Here is a 27,060-nt window from a genome sequence, read left to right as displayed (position 1 = left end):
GAGCTACGACCCCATTTCAGGGCAGGCCCCGAGCCTGACCCCGAGCCCCTTTGCTAAAAAAAACTGCTGCTGGGGCTTCAGAGTCCATGCTGCCCAGGGGAACACAGAATTGAGTCCTTCCTGTAGCTGTGGGGCTAGGACTGAAGCAAGACCCATAGCCACCGCCCCTCTGTGAGCAGCGGGGACGCCCATGGAGATGTCCCCACACCTGCCACTCACTCAGCAGGAGCCCCTTCAGTGCCTCAGACGCCCCTGTTCCGGGAAGCTGAGGCTGGCGGGCCATCACTTACACTCTGAACTTTTTCCAGATGAGTGAATTTTCTAGGAAACTGGCATTTGTCACTTTAAGCACCAAGTATTAACTTAAAAAAAAAAATATATATATATATTTTAAAACATTTTTGAAATGTATTATAAATGTGTCTGGCCCTGAGCAGAATACATGGAACACATATTCTCTTCGCTTCAGGACCCGGGATTATTCTCAGGAAGACCCACTCCTGGCCTGAGCTGTCATGGGCAGAGCTCCCAGGGTCTCCCAAGGTCCCGTGGCCCTGAGGCCCTGGGCGGGGAGCACCCAGACTGCAGTTTGGCCCCTGCTCTTGCAGACCTCGCTGGTTGATTCATTGAGTGCTTTTCTGAGATGTTCCCAGCCCAACGGACCCCTTCCGGCTAGAACCAGAGGCTCCATGTGGAGGAGGAGGAAGGACTCGGGCACACAGAAACATTTCATCATTTACGCGGCCTTGAGGGCCGGCCTCTTCTTCACTGAAACACAGAAGGCAGTAAGTGCAGGACCGTGTGTGAGGACGAAAGGCCTTCAGTGCTGTGCTTGGAGATCTGCCTGCCTCTTCTTCTTCTTCCTCCCAAACAGCAGCTGCCTCTTGGGGTCAGGGCCCTCATTTCTCCCCTGTGGCCTTACTCTGTTCCCTGGGGTCTGGTGGGAGCCAGAGCATGGATGGGGCAGCTTCTGTAAGAGAAAGCGAAGGTGCCTCCTGGCTTTGGGCTGCTGTGGCTCCCTTTGGCTGCCTTCGTCCTGGGTAAGCAAGGCTGTGCAGTTGGAGCTGGCCCAGTGGGGCTGTTCTGTGGTGACGGCAGCACACGGGCCACAGGGAGCCCAAGCCGTCGGTGGGACAGCGCTACCCCTGTGGCCTTTTCTGTTGTTCCAGTTTGAGTCTCTAAAACCTATTTAACTTTCACCAGCATAGTTGGCAGAGATCCTGGCAGACGTTTAAGTGACTGGTGGTGATAAAGGAATGACGGAGCCACAGACGGTTATGCTGAGGTGACCTCTGACCTTCAGCCCAGCCTTCACTCGGATAGAGCCACTGGGGCACAGGCCAGAGAGTGGCCTGTCAAAGGTCAGAGGGACAGCAGAGGCCTCCCAGTGCAAGGCTGGGTGTGCGGGTCCCAGGGAGCCCCTTCACCGGTGGCCCGCCCACGCATCTTGTATCTTAATCCTTTACATCTTTAATTCTCTGGCCTCAGGGTAACTTTACCACGGGTGTGACTGTGACATTCAAACAAAGCACCTATAGTCTTCGGTTATTTTTCTGGATTTAAACCCTTATGACTCAAAAGGAAAACACAATTATAGGTAAGACACGCACACTCACACACACACACACACACACACTAAATAGAAAAAAGAAGTGGGTTTTCCAATCTTGGTCTCCCTGAAAAGACCTGAGTCCTAATGGAGTGTTAGTGAGCAAACCAGTGGAATCGGCTGCAGGAGGTCCGGGGAGAGACCTGACCTAGAAGGGGCCCGGCCACACCTCAGCCTGGCTATGTGCTCACTTCTGTCTGGTAGCTGGCTGCCTGGATGCTTATATCTGGAACCGTCCGTGGTGCCTAGCACAGTGCTGGACAGACTGACGGATCAGAGAGTGCGCCCAGGAACCCACAGCAGCTCCTGGGAGAAGCTAGGGTGCCCTCAGTACCGTGACATAAGACACACACCACATCTGAAGAGGCAGGAAAGGGGCCACAGTAGTGTGAGAAAGACAGTCACTGGGAAGACAGGTGGGTTTGCAGGAATTGCATTTTGTGACGGTCAGAGGGATGAAGGGGCACAGAAGCCACAGCCATCTCTGCCCCCCGCTAGGCCCCACGGGAGCAGACCCCTCCTCAGGAGCAAGATAGTCTGGGGCAAAAAAAAAGGGGGGGGGGGGGGGTGGGCATGAGATGCTGCTGAAAAGTCTGACTCCTTCCCAGGAGAACCGCCTACCAGTGAGCCTCCAAGCCGCAGAGCAGCATCTCAGGAACACACTGTTCTCTTGGTTGGGGCAAAAATATGTTCGATGCTGATTATGCAGGCCAACGAGCAGGACTCTCTCTCTCTCTCTCTCTAATCTGGAGCCCTCCTGCTCAGCAGGCACAATTGCATGCAAGGAATCCTGGAAAAAGCACAGAGTGGATTTTCTTGCCGTCCATTGTTCTCAAGGTATCGCGGATGTCTCCAACCAGGTGTGGAGGTGTGCGGTTGATGAGACTTTAGACGACCTCCAAGTCTGAGCCGGTGGGGCTTGGCGACCTCTGGAGAAGGTCTCCTGGGCCTGGCCGCCACAGGGGCTCCTGGGAGCCAGGAGGAGACTTTTGTCGGAGGATGGAATCCTTTTTCAGGTTCAAAATGCAGGTGACATTTTAAATTAAAACACTGGATTCAAATGCACATCAAAGACAAGGCATTCAGGAATTGTGTCCAGAGTAGGGGGTTGACTGAGAAGGGGCACGAGGAACTTTCCGATGGAAATGGTTGCTTTCTTGATAGGGATGTGGGTTACACGGTTGTTTGCATTTGTGTAACTGATGGACTGTCCACAGAAGAGCTCGGCATTTCCTTACGGAAAAGTTACATTAAACATTGTTATTTAGAAAGGAACTTGTTGGGGGGGTTGGTGGTGGTGGTAAGGAATTCTGGAAGGATGAGTTTTCCAGATAAAAATGGTAACAGTTTAAAAATCAAAAACATTTTTAGTTTCACTATTTTGAAAGAAAACTAACATGTTGCAACATTTGAAGACACAGAAAACAAAGAGTACCATATTTAAACTCTTTTGCTGACATAGTTTCTTCAGCCTGAACACCAATGATTGGGTTGAACGAGAATGGCATTAAGTTGCCCTCTGTACCCACTGCAGAGCCGTTTCCACTGCTGTCTTGCACTGTCTCCATTCTCCACCCCTAGTGAGTCTGTCTGTGCCCGTACCACCTCCTGCTCCATAAACAGCAGCCACAACACCTGCATCTCAGTGGGCGTCCATTCAACCCCTATCAGCCCCTACTCTTGCCTTGCAGAAGTGCACAGTCTAGCCAAGAATGGACCCCAAGATGCCAGCTACGCCCAGAACGGAAACCAGCCCATGCGTCCATGCTGGGGGTTTCTGACTTGAGCTAGACTGTCAGCTGCTCTGAGTCTCAGAGCAGCTCCTACATCCCGGATCCCTGAAATGACCCAGTTCATCACAGCCCCGACGCCCCCGAACTACCGCAGGAAGCAATTTCAGCTAATCAAGACTTTCATCAGCTCTCCAGACTGGGCCACAACTTTTCCAGACAGCACACACGGGCCGGGAGAGGCAGACAAGCAGATGCTATTTCCACTTTTGTTCTCATTAAACAGTAGCATAATCATGATTTATAAAAATATTCAAATCTTGAAAAGCATGTCAAAGTGCAACCTCGTCAACTGAACTCGAAAAAGCTACTCAATCCACGTGCATGATTTGAAATCTGATTTTTTTCTTTCTTCTTCTTTTTTTTTTTTTTTTTTAAGAATAGCCACAAGAAGATATGGAGTTGGGGAAAGTAATCAGGTTTAAAAACTCTTTTCTAGGAAATAATTAATTATGTTTCCAAACTCAAAATAGACGGGGTTTTTTTTATAAACCTAGAAATCAACTTCCAAAACTGCATTTTAAATCACAGAAAATGTGTGAAGAGTGGCTTCAGAGTCACAGCTGATTGGCCATCACAGATAAATCATGTCCTCGTTATCAGAGTCTTGTCTGCTTCTCTACCTTTCTGGTTCGGGGGGGAGATGGGTGATGGTCAGGGGGTCTCTAGAACCACAAACCAGGACCTAACAAACGATACCAGGTGGTTTGCCAATTCATAAGGTTTAAACACAAAAAGCAGATACCCAAATAACTGGAGATTTTACTAATAAAACTTTCCCCATGGCTTCCTTTCACTTGTTCTTTCTCCTACCTGCACAGTTGAAGAGACCCCCTCACTCTTTACAGACACCTGAAGCCTGCTACCCACGTCGAGGCTCAGCTCATTTCTCTCTCTTCCATGAAGCTCTGCTGCTGGCTGCCTTCTGCACACTGGTGTCTGACATGACTGCCACACCCTGTGTCCTTCCTTGCTAACACTGTCTAAATAGCTTGGTCCTCCCACCCAGACCATATTGGGAAGAGTCCACCATTTAAGGCAGAGGTGACTGCATTCCCTGTTCCCTTGCTGGAGGACAGCATAGGGCCTGCTGGACAGCTGGCACCAATACATATCTGCGGGTTTAAGGAGAGTCCCCATATAAGTTGATTATTCTTACAATGCTAAACCCAAAGCAAATGTTCTTAAATGAACCATTAAGCCTTCTATCCTAGGAAAAGCAAACACCCCCTACTCATCTGTTTCCACCCTTTTCAGCCAGTGGACCAGGGTTCTATTTCTAGATTAAGGTTCTGGAATCCTAAGCAGCCCATGAAGAAAAGATGTGCCGTAAACACCATGAGACTGTTGAGCTATGTCCTTCAACCTCCATTGTTTCCTGAGGCCATGCAGGGGTCTGGGAGATTCTGGAACTCTAAGTGTTGTCCCCCTTGACCTCTTTTCCCCATAAGATTTACTCCCTGGGAGGCTGGTGGGGGTAGGCACAGACCAGGCGCTACCTCCCCTTTCCCAAAGGTTGAAGGCCTGTTTATCTTCATCCCAGGTTCTGACTGGCTCCCTTTTCTCCCTAGTATCCCTGCTGCTCCAGGAAGTTAAGATTACTGAAAGCAGGAAGGGATTCTGACTTCTCCATCAGTTACCTGAGTCAGGCACTTCACAAAGCACCCCAAATCAAGCTACTGCTTGGGTCTGGCAGTTCTGGAGCAAGAAAATAAATATCTATCTAGGCATTCCTAACTTATACCCAAAGAGGGCACATATTTTCAGTGGAATGGTGCTCAAACTACCTCCATCTGTCCATTTCCTAAGAAAGCTGGCAATCAGCCCCTTGATCTCTCCAAACACCCCAAGGGAGAGAGACATGGTAGGAACTCTAAACTGTTTCTGGGGGGAAAACCCCAGCACCCTGGTCAGGAGTGAATTCTGAACAGCCAGCAATCAAACAGAGAGTTGGAACCCAGGCACAGCTTCGGTGACTATGCCAAAGACATAAAAAAATAATAAAGCCTTGCAAAACCACTTCCTCAGACAGCTGGAGCGGAGGAAACTTTGTACAGCAAGAGGGAAAATAGCTTTGGGGGGGATGTGGAGGATCTTCTTCTATGCTGAGCATAATTCTTCTGACTACTAAGCGGAACGTGCCTGGTGGCAGGGACCTCTGTCAGCATCCAGCCCATTCTGATTTTCAGGATAATTTCTCTCTGAGAGCTTGGCATGTTCTGCCACTTCGAGGCACAGAAAGGGACAAGATCTTCCGGAGTTTTGGGAGGAATCAAGCAGCCTCAGCCAGGCTCTGCTGTGGGTCTCCTGGAGCTGTGTTGCTAATAATACTGTGGCCACTGGCCCATGGGGTTATTTCATTTGAAATCAATGTAACTTGAATAGAATTAAAAATTCCATTCCCTAGTCACAGGAACCACATTTGAGGTTTTCAATAGTACTAGAAAACATAATGTAGAATAGTTCCATGACTGTGGAACGTTCTGGACTGTGCATAGTACCGTTCTAGAAAGTCCCTGACCTTTCCACATTTTCTCATGGAGGTGCCAAGAAAGCAGTGGTGTGGGGTTGGGTGGTGAGTTGGGTGCTAGAGCTGGGCCAAATTCTCCTTCCAGCTGGCCTGCTCTCTCCTTCCTCTCAATGCTGACTCCAGCAGGGGGGCTTCTCTCCACCTATATGTCTCGAGCTCCCTGTCTGGCTGGGAGCAGGCTTTGATTTGTCACATTCACAGGGATGTCAAGGCACCTTGTTGACACGCCAGCCCCAGCCCATTTGGCATTGGGGCCAAGGCAGTAATGCAAGAAGGGAGGGTCCATGGGGATTTCAGAGAAGAGGGACTGACCGCTGCCCAAATCTCAGACCTCCTGATGGTCAGGGATATCCTGGCCTGCTTTCCAAAGGATGACTTTTGGGTTCAAACACACACGTGCACGCGCGCACACGCACACAATGATCATGGAAGGATTTGAGTTTGAGAGCTCACAGAATTTGGCTTCTCTGCCAGTATATAAGATCCTAGGATTCTGGCTTGAAATCCAGAGTCAACGATTCCTGTAATCCTTAGACCAATTTCTGTCCCCCTGGACATTCTCAACTCAGTGCTAACCCAACACAGACCGAGCTTCAGTGCAGGACCCAGGCCCCTGGCCCTCACTCCCGACCATAGTCGTGCTCCCAGCTTCACGCCTTCCTCGAGTCACACACACACGTGCCGGTGTCAGCCAGCCTTCTCGTTCCCCTCCTGGTGGTTTTGCTTCTCTGGATCCTACGTTGCTTTAGGATCCAGGGGAAGATGCTTGAGGGATCAACCTTCCCGGACTCCCACAGCTGTTTGTTCCTTTTCTCTGAGACCCCTGTAGTACCTTCCGCCCAGCCTTCTTCCTCCAGGCACAGGTGAACTCTATTTCTACCACCTCTGCTCACCATGGTGGGGCTCACTGTCCCACTCCACCACCACCCCCAACCACAGGCCTGTTTAGCTAAAATGTTTTTGGGGATGGTGATGTGGGGGGCACGCATTGGGGCGCTGAGCAGGGCTCTACTCTCGGAAACCATCGGCTCTGTGTGCAACCCTGTGATTCAGGAATTCTGCACCAAGAGAGGGAAGGAGGAGTGGGGAGAGAAGAGGAAGGAGAGAGAACCAAACAGCCTGCAGCTGCTGGACAGGCAGAGCCATGAAGAGGGTGCAAAAGAGGACAAAAGAGTGATTTACTTTAATCCCATTTTCAATAAACTGCAGTTACCAAGAAAGAAACCAACTGGCCCCCAAAACATGAGGACGGAAGGGAGTCAGGAATTTCATACCAAGAGAAACAGCACAGCTGGGTAGAGGGGGCTATGGTTGGACATTAAGTTATTCTAAAAGGGCTCATAGTTTTGTTTTGTTTTGTTTCCTATTCTATGAGACATTTGTGATTCCTATATGGCAGCAAAACAAATATAACCATGACTTATGTTTCCCAATTTACAGAGCTGATTTCATGTGCTTTCGACAGGAATATGATATTTCTGACAATCACAATTCTTCTTGACGCTGGAGTATTTGGAGGGCAAATGTCCCATATGCCACACTCCTGATTTGTTTTTAGGGCCTTCCAGGTATGTGAGAAACTCTCATAGAAATGCAAATTGATGGCATCGAAGGATACAGAAGTCTGAGCTCCTGTGTGTGCACGCTGTAAATAACCTTCCTCCCAGCACTGCCATGGCAGTCATAGGAAGAAGAGGGGGATGCCGGGAGGAAGAGGGGGATGCCGGGGAAATTCATAAAGCTGAGAGGCCTCCTGCCTTGTCACCCTCCCCGGACTCCGCAGGAGAGCTCTAGCTACTCCTGCTGGGCTGGAGGCTGCTTCCTGGCTAGGGCCCCCGTTGAAGGGGGAAGGTGCTGTTGCTGCAAACTGGGGACCCCTGTGGGGGCAGGTCTTTGTCCTCCAGAGGGCCACAAGGTGGGGCAGGGGAGGAGAGAGGGGCCAAGGCCAATGCTCTTGCTGCAGACCTCTTTCTAAATGTAAGGATATTGGAAAGAATTGAGCAAAACAGGCCGTTTCAATAGTCTGGGCCTGTTCTAGTTCTTATGTTCAGAGGTGGGGTCATGTGTGCTCTCTTATGGTCAGGTTATAAAACTTACCTAAATGCTGCATGCATTGTTTTGAACAGATCACATGACATACAAATCTGCAGTGGGGTACTCAGGGACGCCTAATGTTTTGCGATGCAGAGCCAGGTTCCTAGGGTCAGTGTGACTCTGGGAAGGGCAGCTCGCAGACCATCTTGGCAGGTAAGCCAGAGGCCCCTTTGGCACTAAATGTGGCTTGCACCCTGAGACGGGGGAGTGCCGCCCAGGCAGCGTGAAGCAGGCGGGCAGCCACCAGGTAGAAGGATGACTCGCCCAGGGTCGCGCTGCAGGTGACAGGCGGCAGGCGAGGAGTGGGCCCAGACGACGCGGCAGCAGCTCCAGAATTTGGTCTCTAAGTAAAAACAAGCAGTGGGGGAAGAACAGCTGGTGTTGAGTCTGGTGCTAGGATTAGTCTGCAACGCTAATCACAAGAAGTGGAAAAAATTAGGAGGTCCTGCCTGCCAAGGAGGTTTTCAAACACATGCGTGCGCCGCAGTGGCTGTGGTATTAAATTCTCCCAGCGCCCAAGCAGGCGCCCACTGCCGGGAGCCAGAGCCCCTTCCAGGGCGTCGCACCCAGAGCCCCGGCTCCGACAAGACTCCCGAAGGAACAAGTGCCCTTGCTGGGGTGTGACACGGAGGGGCAACTGTGTGCTGCAGGCCAGCCCCACAAAGGTCCTCTGCGATGTCCCAGAGAGAAGCTGTGACCCATGGGCAGGGAGAAAGAGAAGGTCCCTAATCCCAGCGGACACAGCAGAGTCGGACGTTACGCCTTTTGGTGCCCTGGGCAGAAAATAATGAGAAGATAACCTCACAGACTGAAATGGGATGATGTTCAGGACCTATCCCCCAAACCAGTGGCAAGCCCACACATCAGGAGGCGTGACCTTCCAATTCCTCCGCAGCAACACTATGGTTGGCCCGGGGCCGGGAGGCGCTGTGATCCACACCCAAGCCACCAACAAGCATAGTGTGGAGGGGATGGGGCAGGGGTGCCCTGCGACCTTGCCACTTCCTCTGCTGCCCACAGGCTCCTTACCACCTTCTCGAATTGCCACCACAGGGATGCTCCTGGCGGCCCCTCATGCCTGGGTTTCCCTTCCAACACAGGAACTGAGGCAGCACTAGGGTACTTGGGGCTGGGCGTGAGTGGGGAAGGAGAAATTAGCCCAACAAGATGAGAAGAGGACTTCAAAACTGCTGTGGGCTGAATCGTGTCCCTCTCAGAGCCCCCTGTTAAAGCCCTCACCTGCCACGGGACCCTACTTGGACGTAGTCTTTATGGAAGTATTCAGGTTTAATGAGGCCATAAGGGTGGGGCCCTGATCCAACAGCATTAGTCCTTTTCTACAAAGAGACGCCAGAGAAAGCTCTCCTTCTCTCCGCCTCCTCCTTCTCTCCGCCTCCTCCTTCTCTCCCTCATGCTCTGCCATGTGAGGACACAGCAGAAAGGTGGCCGTCCGCAGGCCAAGAAGACAGTGCTCGCCTGAACCTGGGGATGCTGGCACTCTAGTCTTGGACTCAAGGCCTCCAGAACTGCAAGGAACAGTTTCCGTTGTGAAAGCACCTGGTTTGGAGTGTTTTGTTACGGCAGCCTGAGCGGACGCGTCTAGAACGGACTTCACAGACAGCAAGAACGGACTTCACAGACAGCAAGGCCCACCTGAGATGCAGGACAGACACCGGATGCTCACAAGGTGTGAGCAGAAGACAGAGGGACCATGAATATTGGACAGAGGACCAAAAAGTGGAAGAGAAAAGTAGGTGATAGGTCACCAGAATCCATGTTGGATGAGATAGGACCTGAGGGAGTCTTTAGTGGTCCTCAGGTTCAAAGCCACAAGGAGGGGTCCCTAATGCCATCGCCAGTCTGGGACGAGGGGTCCCTCACGCCATTGCCAGTCTAGGGTGAGAGGTCCCTCACGCTGTTGCCAGGCCACGATGCGAGGTCAGACAGACACCTCTGGTAGGCCTTCAGGCCAAAACAAACTCTGTTCTCAGAACTCTGCAGAGAGGACTCAGCAGCCTGCATGAAGGTCCCTCCCATGCTCTATCTTGGAAGCACGCGCCACGGATATTCATGACAAAGCACGTGTCTTTACGGCAGCCTGGAGCAGTTTCGTTGCAGTTTGGACCACATGGAGATGAGGAAGATGCTCGGGCCTGTGGTGTGCTTGTTCCCAAGGAAACTTCCGTTTGGGTCACGGGAAAGCTGCTCTGTGGAGAAGCTGTTGGTACAGATGTTCCTCAACGTCCTTCCCCGCCTCTGCCGGCTCCCCCAAATCCTCATTTTGGTGTTGCTATTTGCCTCTACAAAATGTGGAGCTTTTCAAAAGACATTCAATTTCCTTTGTTGCTATTCAGTTGCCATAGTCAATTAAAATCTATCAATGCCCCTGAATAAATTTGTGCTAGGTGAAGAAAGAGCCTCAGTGCAATCTCTCGACATGATCTCTATTACCTTATGTTGCTTTAATAGCTAGAGTAATAGTTTGTTATTAATGGAATTAAGCAATTCAGTTCAAGCTTCCCAGAGGTCTTATAAGACAACTATTATAATTTGTATTCTCAGATTTTCCATTGAGTAGATGCCATGTGTTTTACATTACTTGCTAATGTTTCGAGAGATAGCAGTAGTATATTTAATATCTGGCTTTGTTTAATGATTCCAAGCCACTTTCAATGGAGGTAAGTGCTGCTGGAATTTTGAGCAGTTTAAAAATCTACATTGTACAAATAATTCTCTCGAATATTATTCAGCCCAATTTCAATTTGTACTTTTATTTTGCCATCCGTCCTTCCATCAATCCAAAAGATTTTTATCCAAATGTGTTTTCTCCTTTTCTCACTGAACACAGTCTCCTGCCCAGAAAACAGGCTTCAAGTGACCACGTGTGTGCAAACACACACACACACACACCACTCTCACCAATTTAGCATATTTGAATAGAGTCATATTTAATCAAAGATTTAAAAAAACTTTTTTTGATGGTTGCGAAAACCTGTTTTTAGAAGAAATAAATGTATGCGCCGCATTCTGAAACAGCTTGAGAAAACAAGATCTTACAATGTACACCATCTCTGTATTTAAATAGTTTCATTTCTATTCATGAGCTCCCTGATTAGATACATGGAAAATATCATCAGTAAAATATGAATAATTCTGACAAATTAATAGCCGATTTTTTTTTTTAAAAGAATGAAAATATGTGTAAGCATTGCGTCCTCATTAGGCAAAGCTGCTCTCAGGGATGCCTGAAAAATACAGCTCGGCTGGCTGCGGCACATATCCCCGCTAAACCCCAAGCCGCAAAAGGAAGGACCCTCGGCAGGGGCCCTCCAGGAACTTGTGCTAAAGGGCAGCCCTATTCGTAGAAGCAGCTCAGGGCAAACGCCAGCGGGGCTCTATGTTCTGTCATTCCTGTGAGGCAGGCGGGCAGAGATGACACAGCCGTGAGATCTTAGAGCACACAAGGACCTCAGAAACCATTTCTTGCAACCGCCAGTGACATCTTGGGCTCTTCCCATTGTTGCTGGCAAGGGAGAGGTTGCACAACCTTAACGAGACAGGCCGTACTTGAATTCTGGCTTTTGGGCTCAGAGTACAAACCTTTTTCCATAGGCGCACAGAAATTCAGCCATACCCATTAGGCATGCGATGCCTTCGTCGTGCCAGAGCCCCTGGTGGGCAGTGGGCACACCCTGGCAAATGAGACCCGGCCTTGTCTTCGAGGAGCCCAGAGTGGGAGAGGAGGGGACAATGATCACCGAAAATGGGATGGGACATGGTGCTGGCAAGCATTGAACCAGAGGCTTTGGCCATAGATGAGAAAGATGGGCCCACCTCTTGGCTCTTTTCCTCCTCGCCCTATAGCCTTGAGCACGTCTCCTAACATTTTTTGAGCCTCAACAGACTTACTTGTAAAAATGTAAAAAAAGTAGTTCTTCTAGTTAGGGTTCTGAGCTCATGTTAAAGGAAGATGCTGTGAGGCGGTGGTGAGGCTTCAGGGGAGCTGGCAGGAACAAGGCCTCTTGCCCACGGTTCACCTTCTCCCTTACCTCCCTTCTCCTCCCCTCCTAATCACAGAGGCCCGGAATCATTGCTGTCTTGCATCTATGCTACTATTTGGCTAAAGTGCATGGCCCCACATGGAACTGTCTCTGGGTACCTTTGTTCCCACTCCAGAAGACAGAGATCCTACGGGTCTAGCGGGTTTTTTAACGCCAGGACCAAGCAGTCCTGAACTGCTGGCCACCGGGGCAAGGGCACCCTTGCAATCAGGAGTTGGCTCCTCGTCTGGGGAATGTGCTGAAGGCAGGGACGCTGCATGACCTGCTGCCAGCAGCTGCGGTCGTGGGTGGGTATGGATGTTTCCAGAAGGTGGTGTGGGCAAGGCAGGCAGCTCCAAACGTGTCTGATATGGAAGGCCCTCAAAGGGTCATTCCCTTCCCTGGATTAAAGGTATGGACAGCGTGTCAGAAGAGCACAAACGTGATGGCTGCTTCTGCTTAGGGAGGAGGTCTGGGTGGGTGTGGGAATGGCACTGCTGGTGGAGCAGACAGCATGGGAAAGGCGCTGTGGTATGAAGTACCAGAACGTGACCATGGGTGGTGCTTTCAACATGGGCAGGGGCAGGACTTTATCTTATAGGGACAGGCAGATGGGTGTGGCTCGTCCCCTAGAGAAGACCCTGCGAGCCAGCAGGTAGGAATTAGAAGGGGGCAAGAGGGAGGTGGGAAGAGAAACAGGGTTAGAACTGAGGAAGACCGCAGTCAGGCCAAGAGCTATGGGCATGAAGGGAAGGATCGGGGAGAGGATGGGAGATGGAGCCAGAAGGCTGGGATGTGGGGGTGAAGAGTGATGGAAGAGGGGGGCTCCCACATTCCTGACTTGGGATCTGGGTGGATGGTGTGGCCATTCCCGGAGGTGGGAAGCACAGGTCGAGGAGCGGGCTGGAGAGCTGAAGAATGCTATGAGGTCTTGTTGCCCCAGAGGGGCAGCCTGGCGAGGGCCAAGGGGCCATGTGGACAGACCCTGAGGACAGGTCTGGGAGTTGCTGGTGCACAGCTGGGGGACAGGGATTAATAGCACCTAGAGGACTGGGAGACTGTCGGAAAGGTTTCAAGCTGCCTGGATAGGGATGAAAGAGCCAGCTACCTGGGTCGGAGGAGGAGGTCAGGAGGGGGACAGATGGCCCAGCTGGGTGGGACGCTGGCAGGTGGGGGGGGCTAAAGGCCCCATAGCACATGGGCAGCCCCATCACCCTCAATCACCAGTCCTTCCTAAGAAGAGCTCTAGGCTACTTAGAGCCTGCCACCACTTAACTGGAGGACTGGGGCTCACCTCTGTCTCCTCCTGAGCATGAGTAATGAATCATGGAGAAACTGCTTCCAAAACCTGCAGTCTTCACATCTCTGCTCTAAAGACCCATCTGTTGAGCTCTGGGCCATAAAAAGAGCAAAGCTAGATGCTGTGGCGGCTCATACGCCCAGCTACCTGCAGAGAAGCTCAGAGCAAGCCCAGCGAAGCTTGGGAGCTCTTAAGGGGTTCAGGGAGAGGGAGAGACTACAAGGCCATCCGGGAGTCCTCGGTCCTATTGGAGGCTACAGGCTTGCACAGAGCAGAGGGGCAAGCTATTGGGCGCCCCAGTAATGTTCACGTTAGGATCTCACGGAAGGGAAGGAAGGGTCAGGTGCAGGCTGACTTCCTAAATCCACACAGTGGATAACTCTCTAGACCTGGCCGCTGGGATCCCATCCATTCCACCAGCCCTGGGGGTGGGGGTGGGAGGCATGTGCATAAACCAGCATTAACATTGAACGACTGCCACTGTTTACTTTGACAAGGCCCAACTTCCCATAAATCCAAGTCAGAATCAATCATCTTTTATGGACCATATTAATGGCAATTCCATTATTTAAATCTAATCAATTTTTTTTTTTTTGGTTCCTTTGTGTTGAAGCCAAGTAGTTTGGAGGGCGCTTTTGACCAAGCAATGGAAAACAAAGTCAGACAACCTTGCTCACATCTCCGTACCTTGGCACGATAACGGCATAGGGAAAAGGTTTCGGTTTTTCTCCATTTATCCTCCAGAGTAGGAAGGCTTTAATTCCAGGGGCCTAGGAAAAATAAAAATTCTTCTCTTGCGCTCACCGCGCCCTGCCTGAGTGCTGTCAGGGACACTCAGCATCACCACTTTTTAAACTCAGACTGAGCTGCGATCTGTGGCTTTCCAATCAAATTTTATTTATTTATTTATTTAAACCGTGAACCCAACTCTTCCAGGAATTGGCTTCGATGGCCCATAAAATAGCTAATGCTTAGCAGAAACAAGTGGGGCTTCTTTGTTCCCAGAAGTAAAAAGGCACAAAATGAAGACAGAAACCTAGCAAGCAGCTCGGGAGACCCACGGGCCATCAGAAAGGCCCATGGGCCACGTGGGTCACATGGGCTGCGTTCACGGCCTGGCCCGTGGTGGCTTTCCCCAGTCAGATGCTCCCCGTAATGGGAATGAAAGGGTGAGGATGTGGAACTCCCGATTCCATTTAAACACTGGTGGGGAGAAGGGTATAAGTAAGAGAACTAGTTTTTCAAACCCAGATGTGGGATCTGGAGGGAATGGCCAATCTCCTGGTATCCGCTTGCAAGGCCTCCTTTTTTTCCAGCTGCCTCCCTGCTATTTCAGGACTTCATGCAGATGTCACCTATTACAAGAAGCTGTCCCAGACTCCCTGGCCAGGCGGCATCCTTGCATGGTTCACTGTGGGGGTGCTGATCTCCTCACTCGCCATCTCCCCCACCCACCTGGGTGCCCCTCAGTGCTGTGCCCACCGGGAGAGGCTCTGCCCCCACCACAGCCCCCTGTCTCAGGGGGGGGCTCCTCTCCTGCATTACGGTGACAGCTGGTCCTTGTCGGCTTCAGCAGCGAGGGCTCCAACAGGGTGGGCTTCTGAGAATGCTTCAGGGAGGCAGGAGGTATGAAGGACCATGACTCACCCGGCTGTCAGAGGCAGCTGGGGACTAGCTGTTCTCCATTTCCACTCAAAACAAAACCAGGGAAAATGGGCTTAAATTGCAGCAAGGGAGATTTAGGTCAGATAGAAGAAAAGCCTGCAGGAGCCACCGGAACTGGGACTCTCGGAGCTGATGGAATTTCCTTCCCTGGAGACTCTGGAAGCAAGCTCTAGCGCCAGGTCGCTCCATCCCCAGGGTGCGGTGCAGAAGGAAACCAAGGACAGCACGGCCCCCAGCACCTCCTCACCGAGAACAGGAGGACAAATGACATGTGAACACACAAGGAACATCATCATTTCTTGGGGGCTGCTGGAAAGATGTACTTTCCGTTACAGCCCACGGGCAAGCCCTGCTCTCTGCCTCATGACAGAAGCTGGTTTCTCTCACTCCTTTGACTGCCTGGGGTGAAAATTCCCCCTCCCTCCCTAAACGATAGTTTTGTTTTCTGTCAATCTATACACAACTGGGCAGGCATGGAAAATCCCGTCCTAGTGACCTGAGGAGCTGGCCTGGTGGCGGGAGCTTCCCCAGTCCCCTGGGAACAGCATGGTGGGGTCTCAGACTGTAGCTGCCACGAGGCACAGGAAGTGTGAGCCCCAGGAATGGGGCCCTGAACACAGGCAGATGTGTCCCCCTCTTTTCTGGGGTAAGCAAGCAGTGGATGGTATCCTGTTAGCAGAAACCCCGGGCAATTCCAATGGGAGGCCATGGTCAGAGGCACCGCCAAGCCAAGCCTGGAGGCAAATCTTGTGACCCACCTGTAACACGCATGCAGAACTTTCTAGATCTGGTTTCAGGGAGGCAGCAGCGCCTGCGCCATTTCCTGATCCTACACTTGTCGGTCCCTCTCCTGCTTTGGATTGTCTTGTCTCCTTACACGCGTCCCTGTAAGTTACCATCTGTCCTTCCTGGAACTGGGTGAGGAGAGAATGGGCTAGAAAGCCTCGTGCTTTTCTCTGGTGCGGCCCTGGCACAGCTCCCACCCCCAGCTCAGGCCCCCGAGGAGAGAGGGTCAGAGACCCCTTCCCCACCCACGGGTGCCAGTTCAGCAGCCCTGTTCTGGGAATCCCAGATGGGGTCATCGCCCCCAGTTTTGCCAAGAGCTGTCCAAGGCCCTGAATGAGGCTTGGTGGGTCTGTAGCATCTGGGTGCTGATGGGGACCGGGACAGAGAGGGAACTGGGGGAGGTGGCGTCACGGTATCCAGGACAGTGGCTGTGCACCCTGGTCTGCTCCCCTTGGTCTGCGAGACTTGGCCCCTTGATGAACGACATGCTGAGGTCATCGTTCAAAGGCAAGAGATGTCCCAGGAGTAGAATCCTTCCCCATTTCTGGAAGCAAAGGGGCCATTCAGAAAGGGGCCAGGGGATGTGTTTTTGTCAGTGTGGGGGCCTGGCCGGTACGACAGAACCAGCACATCCCAAGAGGAAATTCTGTTCAAAGCAGATGGAGGGTTCTGGTTGTTCCAGGCTATTCTAGGGTACAGCAAGGTGACCCCTTCTCCTGGCCTTCATATCTGCCAGTCTCGACCTTCCCCCCACTGACCACAGCAGAGAGGTCAGAAGGCTAAAAGGGGCCTCTCCTTGGGCTGGTGACCACAGCTACTGAGAAATTTGCATGCGTGGGAACCACTGTGGCTTCCTCTACCACATGGCTGGGCCCTGGAGGTTTGTGCAACATTCCAGATGTGTGACAATTACTAGGCCTAGCATCCAGCAAGTCCACTCAGCTCCTGGGAGCTCCCCACTCACAGGGGCTCTGGTAGTCTGAGAAGAGCATTTAAGACCTTTCATGACTCCAGGCCTTAGGGAAGCTCATTGCATGGGTGCCGATGATGTGTCTCTACCTAGAAGAAGCTAACCTTACCCTAAAGACCAACCCACATGGTTCGGGTTCACTTCATTCTGGAAAAAGCTCCTTCCACAGGATAGAGTTCTCTGTGGGAGTGTGACCAAAAGGCTGCCATGTCTTCCCTAAAAGGAAAAGTGCACCAGGACTATGAGAAGATAGGAAATTCCGGTACTGTGTCCTGAAGGCACGCCTGCTTCCCTTCTGAAATGCCTTTGGTCTGGCGTTCACTGCCAAGGCTAACCACACCATTAGCTAGGCAGCCAATCCAGAGGCTGCAGTTTGAAGCCTCTATGGAACACCTCGAGGACCCCTCCTTGCTGAGGAAGACAGGAGAGGGGAACAGAGGCTCTGGGGCTCCCAGTTCAGCTGGGAGGGCACAGGTCACATGCAGACAAAGGCCAGACACACGATGGGAGGTCGAAGCTCCTAGTAGGGAGAGTGGACATCCTGATCCTGAAAGAGAGCTCTCACATCATACCGACCTGAATCCCGGCCCAGCACTTTCTGATCTCAGCTCAGACCCTGGGTAAAATGTTAATTTCTCTGAATCTCAGTGTGTTATCCTCAAAGGGTGACAACAACAACACCCACGCCCGCCAAAGGCTCTTGAGAGGATTGTAGGAGAATGTGCAGGTCTGTCGTTCAGCACATTCCTTGGCACAATCACTCAGTATTGTTACTCTAGGCACGAAGTCCTGCCTGAGGCCAGAGGAGGGGTGATGCCTTTGGTCAGGGGTGAGCAGGGAGGGCTGCGGGAAGGCTGTAACTGCGGGCCGTGCTGACACCAGAGGCAGGGATGGGACCACACCACCACGGCAGCCCTAGCCCTTGCCAAGCCCCCTTCTAAATGGATTATTGCTTATTGGAGGCTTATCCCATCTCTCGGGTTATGAATTATTTACCAGATAATGACTTCCTAATTGTTAATGACAGCTGCCCCAAGGACATGCTGACATACCTTTTGAAGCTACAGTGCTAATTGTGGGGAGTCCCAGAAGCCCCCATGTGGCCACAGCCAGAGTGTCACTCCTAAGGACAGAGCCTGACTGGTCCTTGGGATAGACCGTAAACCCAACATGATACAGATAAAGAAACTGAAATCCAGAGTGGGGCAAGGACACGCTCCCAGGTCCCAGAGGCAGCCCCAGGGTCTCTGGTGGTCATTTCTCCAATGTCTGGGTGTAGGCAGCTGGGGCAGTAGTGGGCCGGGCATGAGGTTAGGTCCTCTCTTCAGGAGGTCACAGGTACATGGGTAGGGAATGAAATGGGTCTGGAACAGGTGCTGAGAGATCTCCTCCCATCCCTGTGTCCCAAGTGAGCAGGAGGGGCCCTGGATGGTCTGGAGGGCACTGTCCACACAGAATCAGGATGTAGCTCTGTGGCTGCTTGGGGTCCCCGTGGGCTGAGGGCCACCGCCCCGGGAGCAGAAATCCACTGCCAGACTAACTGCATTCAGCAAGGAAGAGCTACAGGATGACTGAGGTGGCGGGGGCAGGGAGCGGGGAGGGAAGTAGGGGACTGGGGCGGGGGGAGAGGGGGATGAGCACACCCATACCTTCCTTGAAAGCGCATTGGGTCCTGAAGAGACTATGAATTCAGTTCATGACTCAGTTGGAGTCCTAGCCCCCGAGAATAATAATAGCAAAACTTTGTAGGGACTACATTTCCGGCACTATGCTAGGGGTTAGGCTATACGAACTCTTTAATCCTTACAACCGCCATATGATGTGGGTGTTATTACAATCCTGATTTTTCAGATGAAGAAGCTGAAGCAAAGGGAGTTTCAATAATACGCCAGAAGTTGCACAGCAGGTAAGGGGCAGGGCTGGGATTAGGACCAGGCAGTCCAGGTCTGTGCTCTTGACCATTATGCCATATTACTTATTAGACATGTTTCCCAAATGAATGGATGCAATGCTGTGAGACCCCTTTGGATAGGGGACGCACCTTCTAAATGTAGCTTGAATGTGAAATCGAGCATATCGAGACCCTGGGTTCCAGTGGGATTCGGGGAGGCCTATTTCCTCCTGGACTGTGCCTGAAACAGCAGAAGGAGAACCCTAGCCTAGGGTGTGTGGTACCCCCAGGGGACAGTGGCCTTGCAAGGACAAGGTCAGTGCACCATCCTCCCCGCCCTAAGGTGGGCCCTGTGATCTGTGGCTGGCCCTTGAACGCACAAGAGAGATAGGTTGAATAGATAGGCCCCTCACACATGCCCCTCGCTCATCCTATAAACATTCCAGAGTGTTCTTTGTGCCAGGCTCTGGGGAGGGACCCAGTGACCGAGACACAGCCCCTGCCCTCGAGGCACTGCCAGCTGTCTCCCAGGCCAGAAGAGACAAGAGCCAGGTGCCAGGTACGAGGGTCCCCAGATAGAAATGGAGCAGAGAGGCTGCAGGACTCAGGAGCAAATGAGCAGAGGCATGGGCCGTGTGCGTTGGCTTTTTCTATCATCAGCTCCTTTTCAGCGCTCATTATGTGCTCAGCTCTGTGGGAGCTTGGACGCCCACCCCTCACCCTGAGAGCTCACAATGGTTGGGGAATGAGCCTCGAGCACGCCAGACAGTGAAAGGACCACACTTGACCTGAGAAGATGCGAACGGCTGTCAGGGAGAGGAGCTGCGTCAGGAAATCCGAGAAGATTCCCATGAGTGGGTGGCTGGGAGCTCTCTGCCAGGAGATGGGCGGGGATGGGAGAGGCTTTTCCGGGATGTTCGGGCTTGCGGGACATGTGATGAACCCAGGCAGGGTCTGTTAGGAGCACAGCGTCTGTCTGCATGGGAACGGAGGCTGTGCGTGTGAGAGCATCGAGGGGGGGTGGTCACAGGAGGTGCGTTAGGCTGGCTGGCGTGGGGTCTGATTTATCTTACCTGATTCACAAAGTCAGGAGCACGTACCCCTGTGCAAGACGGCAGAGCACTTAGAGTGCATTTTGGAAAGGCTTGAACTGGTGCTAAATAAATCATCATACTGCTTATTCTGGGATGGAGAGGCAGGGTGCCTCCTCTACACGCTAATGGGAGGGCGAGGCTCTGCTGCTGGCTGGCGCGTCGTGCACGTCGGTGAGCGCTGATCTAAGAGACCCTGGATGGATCCTCTCTGGGTCCTGACTTTCATTTCCCACTTAGAGCACCTTCCTGACTACCTGGAGAAGGGGGAGGGGGCGCGGGTTAATTGTTACCTCCTATGCCGTTACTAGGTTACTCTGTAAAAGCAGAAATATGCTTTTAATGATTTTTTTTTGTTGTTACTTTCTTGTGAACCAGATGCTTTTATCTAAATGAGTTGCTACAAAAAAAAAAAAAAAAACAAAAAAAAAAAACAAAACCCACACACACAAAAAAACCCCCAACCCATGAAGGTGCTAGGCTGTGTCTGCCATGCACTGGCAAACCATTGCTCTGGGAGTGAGGCATAAGCCCCCAACGCTTTCAGCACCCAGCTTATGTACAGAGCAGGAGGGAGGTACCAGCAGCTAACATTAGCTGTGGCCTGGACGACAGGACCCGGTGAGGCAGTGGAGTGGCCTCTGGCTGCTGGTGGTGATTCTGTCTCCCCTTCAGGTGGGTGGGGGGAACGGCACAGGTCTGGATGACCTGTCGTCTTTAGGCCTCTTGGGTCATGGTGGGTGGAAGGAAGGACAGTTTTCTTTCTGGGTTATTGAGCTTGACACGTAATAGGTGTTCAGCTAATGTTTGTGGAGGACAGACTGGTACATGAGATGATCAAGAAGCCATAGAAACACAGTAGTTAGGAGCATTCTCGCGCAGTCCCTGGACAGACGGATGCATGGTGCTTTCCCCGAGCAGGGCTCTGGTGGTGGGGCCGTTACTAGCCTACTTGGTATTTCTGTGCAAATGAGATTTCTGTGCAAATTAGCGTACCTCCCTCTGAGCAGTCATAGTACACAGCTGAACTTAGAAGGTGCAGGCTGGGTCAGTCCCCACACCCCCCAGGCCAGGTGCCCTCCTGTAGGGCACAAACTCGCAACTGTTCCCAGCAGCCCCGGCCACGGGGGCACATTCAAGGTAAGGAAGGAGACAGGTCGCTTGGAAAATCAAACTTGGCCACAAAAATAAACTCTGAGGTTTGCAGATAAGCTATTTCTAGCTCAGGTGCCAAACGAGGTTTTGCAGCTAGAGTGAACCGCTGTGTGCGCTCCGCCCCCCCCCAGTCCTGCTAACTAATGGGAACTGTACCGAGTATCTGCTCTTCCCGAACAGCACTGCTTCCAGAAATGGGGAAGGATTCCGCTCCTGGGACATCTCTTGCCTTTGAACGATGACCTCAGCATGTCGTTCATCAAAGGGGCCGAGTCTTGCAGACCGAGGGGAACAGACCAGGGTGCACAGCCACTGTCCTGGATACCGTGACGCCACCTCCCCCCAGTCCTCTCTCTGCCCCGGTCTCCATCAGCACCCAGATGCTGCAGACCCACCGAGCCTCATTCAGGGCCTTGGACAGCTCTTGGCAAAACTGGGGGCGATGACTCCATCTGGGATTCCCAGAACAGGGGTGCTGAACTGGCACCCGTGGGTGGGGAAGGGGTCTCTGACCCTCTCTCCTCGGGGGCCTGAGCTGGGGGTGGGAGCTGTGCCAGGGCCACACCAGAGAAAAGCACGAGGCTTTCTAGCCCATTCTCTCCTCACCCAGTTCCAGGAAGGACAGATGGTAACTTACAGGGACGCGTGTAAGGAGACAAGACAATCCAAAGCAGGAGAGGGACCGACAAGTGTAGGAACAGGAAATGGCGCAGGCGCTGCTGCCTCCCTGAAACCAGATCTAGAAAGTTCTGTATGAGTTACAGGTGGGTCACAGATTTGCCTCCAGACTTGGTGGTGCCTCTGACCGTGGCCTCCCATTGGAATCGCCCCGGGGAGCCTCCCCAAAAATACCTATGCCTGGGTCCCATCGTGAGAGATTTTGATTTAACAGATCTGGGGCATCTGGCTGGATAACAGAGTGTTTTAAAATGTCCCCAGGAGAGGTGCCTGGGTGGCTCAGTGGGTAAAGCATTTGCCTTCGGCTCAGGTCATGGTCTCAGTGTCCTGGGATCGAGCCCCGCATCAGGCTCTGCTCAGCAGGGAGCCTGGTTCCCCCCGACCCCCTCTGCCTGCCTCTCTGCCTACTTGTGATCTCTCTGTCAAATAAGTAAATGAAATCTATAAAAATAAATAAATAAAATGTCCCCAGGTGATTTGAATATGCAGCCAGAGTTGAGAGCCACTATTCTGACTTGGAAGAGGCAAACAAGAAGCTGATGTTACAAGACGATTTGATATGAGGTCCTATGACAAGGCTGGGGAGAAGAATTTATGCTGACATCAGAGGCTCTTCTCCCAAGGGGCCCAGCAAAGGCAGTACAAGGACAGGATACACATTAACCACCACAAAATCCTGAATGTGGGCACATCGGTACGATCGATAGGAAAAGAAGATACTCCAACAGCCTGTAGGGTTCATGTGAAAGCGTTCCAGGGTTGGGGCGAGGTGCCTGGGGTTGACCGTGGGATGGCAAAGTACCCAGGCTTTTGGGTGGCATGATCCAGGGGGTAGGTTTTAGAATATCTGAAAAGAGTAAGTAAATGACCTATCATCCAGACACATCGTTCTGCTGATCTCTGTAATGTCCATGTCAATTCAAGGCTTGGAGTCCAGGAATTGGGGAACACCTGTGAGTTGAGAGCAGTGTTAAGTGTAAAGTGCACTGACGCCCATCCTCACAAGAGCAGTTAAATTAGAAGGTCTGGGGGCAAAACCAGGCATCTGTAGGTTTTCAAGCCTCTCCAGGTGACTTTAGTGTTCACTGAGAGCTGGCATTGCCAGCCCAGGAAGACATGCCCGTCTTCTCGCGGGGACTAGGAAGGTCAGGGGTTGCCCTCAGTGAAAGCCGACGAGATGGGAGACTCAGCAGCTCTACGAGGCGCGCCCCGAGTTAGTGCAGAGTTGGGACGAGAGCCCAGTGGCTGCCTCCCAGTCCAGGGTCCTGTCCATCCACTGCCTATGAGGCCACTCTTTCCTGTGGTCCTATGATCTTGGAACCAAGACTACCTGATCTCATGATGTGGAGACAAGAGGACAGTCCCTGTCTTTAAGGAACTCATGGTCCAGGAAGGAAGGTGAGAAGTGCAGCCCAGGAAGGCGCGAGTGACAAGATCCCCAAAGGCTGCAGAGCACGAGGCAGCTTTGTGTTGGCCAGGCCGGGTCTGGGACGCAAATCAGAAAGGTTGTGACCAGTTCCTTGGCTCTGGAGAGGCAGTCAGGACCTTAGGACAGAACGAAGCCCCAGGGACAGATGAAGCAGTGGGAATAAAGGGACCGCAGAGAGAAAGGAAAGCAGAGGAAAATCTTCTAGTACCAGTGCCCTCACTTACAGGCAGGAGGAGGAAGAGAGGCCACAAAGATGGAGTGACACGGCCCTGCAAGCCAAGAGAGAGAGAGGATCTTGGTCTCCTTGAAGCTAGCAGGGAGGTCACTGGCTGACCGTTAGGTGGACAGGGCAGGCGGAGGTCTTGGCGATGATGGGAAAGGTGGGGCTCTGTGGAAGGTTCTGTGGGGAGGGGGTTGGAGTGGTTCCATGGCCTCCTCAGAGGGCTGAGCGCCCAGAGCCCAGTGGGTGGGGGCTGCTGAGGTTCCCAGGGTGGGGCTGTGAGAGGAAGCAAGGACGAAGGACGAGTCGGTGACAGAGTAGATGTGTTGGGGACGGCAGCGCTGAGATGTCTGCCCACGGGTCTGTCTTTGGGTGGGAGCCATGGAAGCCAAAGGTGATGGATGAGAGAGAAGGAGGAGGAGGGAATGAAGCCTGGCTGTTGAGGGGGAGGGAGTGCAGGGGGTGGGGTGCAGGAGTGTGGCTGGCAAGGGCACCTTCGGAATGGCTTCGCCAGTGAAGCCGCCAGAGAGTGCGGAAGTCCAGGGCACGGCACACGGCGTCCTCTAATGGAAGGGTTCCAAGTCCCATCAGCTCTGGAGGCATCTGCAATGTCCTCTCAGGATGTAGGGTGCGCAGGGAGGTAAGGGGCCTGGGTGGGCAGTGCTGGGGCGGGGATGGAGGTGGGGGAGGCCGCAGAGGGGCGCTCATCAGCACTGATGGGGGTGGTTGCCCTTCACCACCTCCAAAGTCTAGGTGTCTGTTAACATCATTCTTGGCTCAGCCTTGGGTTTTGCACAAAGCAGGTCCTCAGCTCTACCTCCCCTGAGCGCCTGCCCAGCCACACTCCCACACTGCAGTGCAGGGATCGGGTTTCACTCCTACTAGCCGGTCCTGGCACTGCACTCGGCCCCTGACAAGCACAGCGCAGCCCTCCCAGCTTTGCAGCAGGGCGGGGCCCCCTTTGCAGCAGGGTGCACACAGCCCGGTGATGCGGCCCAGTTTCCATAGGAAAGTGATAGTTCTTTCCACTGGTCACCAGGGGACAGACCAGGTTGTGGAGACTCCTATCTTCTTGGGAATCAGTGAAGTCCTGCATGTGAGGGAAAAGGGAAAAGCATGACCGGGCAGCAGGCCACGTGCTCCGGTGTTCCCAAGAACCGTTGTGGCTGTGTGTGTGGGGATGTGTTTACCGAGGGCCCTGGCAGGTGTTGTGCGGGGGTGATGGCGGGGGAACTGGGAATGAATCAGATGTGATTCCCATCCTCCAGGAACTGGCCCGGTGGTAGGGAAGACTGACGTGGGTTCGCTGTGGGGACACCAATCCAGGGCTGGATCCATGACGTATCCTATCCACATCCCTCCCTATCCTGTAATACATGCTTCTTGAAGCCTGGGATAAACAAGAGCCATGTGCCACCCTGCGTCAGTGGGAAGGAACAGAAGATTCCAAGATAAAGGCTGTCACACCCCTTCCCCTGGGTCTCAAGATGCCCTTCACCCCTGCCACACTCACAGCTTCTAAGACTTGAAGGCTTCTCCTTGGAAAGCTGACTTTTGGGAACAGCATGCCTTGGTGTCAGACACTCCTCTCTAGGTCTGCCCCCCTAGGAGCTGGGAATGCCATCATCATCAGATCCAAGACGCCACTATCACCAGATCTGTCTGGCTTTCCAACTCCCCTCCTCTCACGTGACAGTCACAGAAGCAAAGCAAATGACTTAGGCCCTGGGACAACTAACCAGGACGGCGGCTCAGTTGCTCGGAGGTGCCGTTAGATGCTCGCCAACAGCCCAAAAGCTCCCAAAGCCAGAAACCCAACTGCCCTCGCTGGCTGTCCCCATTGGGCTGCTCGCTGGCAGCAGGCTAGGTGCCCAGTGGACGTTTCTCCTATTTTGGCAGCTGGTCCAGGCCCAGCCTGGAGCTCCTCTTCTTCTTGCTGACAATTAGGGCTACCCGCAATTCGGACTCCCAGAGCTGCAGAATCCCGGAGCATCCTTCTCCAGGCCTCCCTGCTTCTGTGGGCAAAGTCCTGGCCTGCTGGGTGGGTATTCAAGCATTCTCACCGAATCTTTCCATCGGATTTCTGCCCGCACAGGAGGCCACCTTCCCCACAACTCTCCTGGCTACCTGGTCTTTATAATCCAGGTTTGGAAATCCTCAATCAAACTTTGAGGCCAGACCTCTATAAATTTAATCCAAGGAAATAATCAAGTCACTATGCTAAGATATATATATGCAAAAATGTTCGTTGTGTTATTATTTGTAGGAGTGAAATTGAAAAATATGCTAAATGCCCACCATTAGGGCACTGGATAAAGTAAATTGTGGAGATTATTATATCCAGATGATATGCAGAGTTCGAAAATGCTATAGATTTGTGTTTACTGACATAAGAAGTGTACATACGGGGCACCTGGGTGGCTCAGTGGGTTGAGCCGCTGCCTTCGGCTCGGGTCATGATCTCAGGGTCCTGGGATCGAGCCCCGCATCGGGCTCTCTGCTCAGCAGGGAGCCTGCTTCCTCCTCTCTCTCTGCCTGCCTCTCTGCCTACTGTGATCTCTCTCTCTCTCTCTCTCTGTCGAATAAATAAATAAAATTAAAAAAAAAAGAAGTGTACATATGACATAACACAGAGCCAAAAGAACGCGTCACTGAGCCATACGTACAGCGTGATCCCACGTATGTGTGAGTGTGTGCACGTGTTCACGTCTGCGCATCTGCACGTACACTTTACATATGTGCATACAAAGAAATTCAGGAAAGGGACACCAACACAGTTGTTTCTCAGGATTACGATTGTAAGCAATTGCTGTAATTTTAGGTGCTATTTTTAAAGTATTTTTACAATGAACAAATAGCCTTTTACTGATATCGAATACTACTACTTTAATAACAAGAAAAGTTAAATTGCCAAGGAAGTATTACAGTTTTGAGGAGCTTAAAGGTCACCTAGCTCCTGGCCACCCCTTCTGGGGATCAGATCCCCCCTCCTGGGGAGCGGGAAGAGCTCCCCACATGCTCCTAGATTGATTCCAGGGGGGTTGGGGTCCACTGTCTTTGCTGGGTTCTAACCCCACACCTATATAAAAATCTCCATGACCAGAAGGCAGAGAGGACCCGCTGTTTACCTCCTCACTGCCCCTGGAAAATCAGTGTTAGAGAAGATAGTTGTCAGTGCCCAGGTCAGACGCCTTCCTTATGTGCAGGCGAGCTGAGCATAGACTTACCTTTTGATGTCCGTCTCTGGCAAGCTCAGGATTCGTCCCCAGGATGCAAAAACCTTGACGGCAACCAACACTTAGCACAGTGTGAGCATCACCGGGAGGCCAGACAGTCTAGAACGAGAAGGAAAAGGGTGGGGCTGGGGTGGGAAAAGGTATCATCGTCTGCAGAAAAATCTTTTTGGAATTCCAGTATCTTAGACAGTCCCCACCCACGCAGGCGCTTGTCCCTGTGTTGAATTTATGAGTGTGGACCCTTTCACATGGAGTGTGTCCAAACAATGCCACAGGCACTCCCAGGCAAGGGAAGGGTCAAGTGGGCAGCAGAGTACCCCAAGGGGCAGACCCTAGAGGTCCCTCCTCCATCCCCCAAACACACAAAGCCCTAATTCCCACAGCACAGCCACTAGCATGGGTAAGGGAGAATAATGGCATTGCCTTACATCTGACTCAAGCCAAGAGACTCCAAAGACAGGGCGAAACACGAAATTTAGGCCTTTAATCTAATGCTGAAAAGAGAAGAGGACACAAACTCTAGAATTACAAAAGCAAATCACTACTTCTTTTAGATAATGGGCAAGAAGACCTTGA

The 27,060-nt window shown here is 52.2% G+C and overlaps 1 protein-coding gene across 4 annotated transcripts in view; it reads right to left on the bottom strand.

Moving 5' to 3' along the window:
* The window catches only part of KLHL29 (kelch like family member 29), a 302,879-nt gene that overhangs the window by 191,514 nt on the left and 84,305 nt on the right, over window positions 1-27,060 (bottom strand). For 2 of the 4 annotated variants that reach the window (XM_047744565.1, XM_047744566.1), the window contains exon 2: window positions 26,476-26,583. The exons of 1 other annotated variant lie outside the window; for it this stretch is intronic. The gene's annotated coding sequence lies outside the window, so the exon portion shown is untranslated. Of the gene's footprint in view, window positions 1-26,475; window positions 26,586-27,060 lie in introns of those variants that run through there. One more of the 4 variants, XM_047744562.1, reaches the window with a different exon arrangement.

This window comes from Lutra lutra, chromosome 9 (assembly GCF_902655055.1).
Source record: "Lutra lutra chromosome 9, mLutLut1.2, whole genome shotgun sequence".
Classification (NCBI taxonomy): domain Eukaryota; kingdom Metazoa; phylum Chordata; class Mammalia; order Carnivora; family Mustelidae; genus Lutra; species Lutra lutra.
The sequence above is the reverse complement of the archived record's forward strand: the minus strand, read 5'-3'. Positions and strand labels throughout refer to the sequence as shown.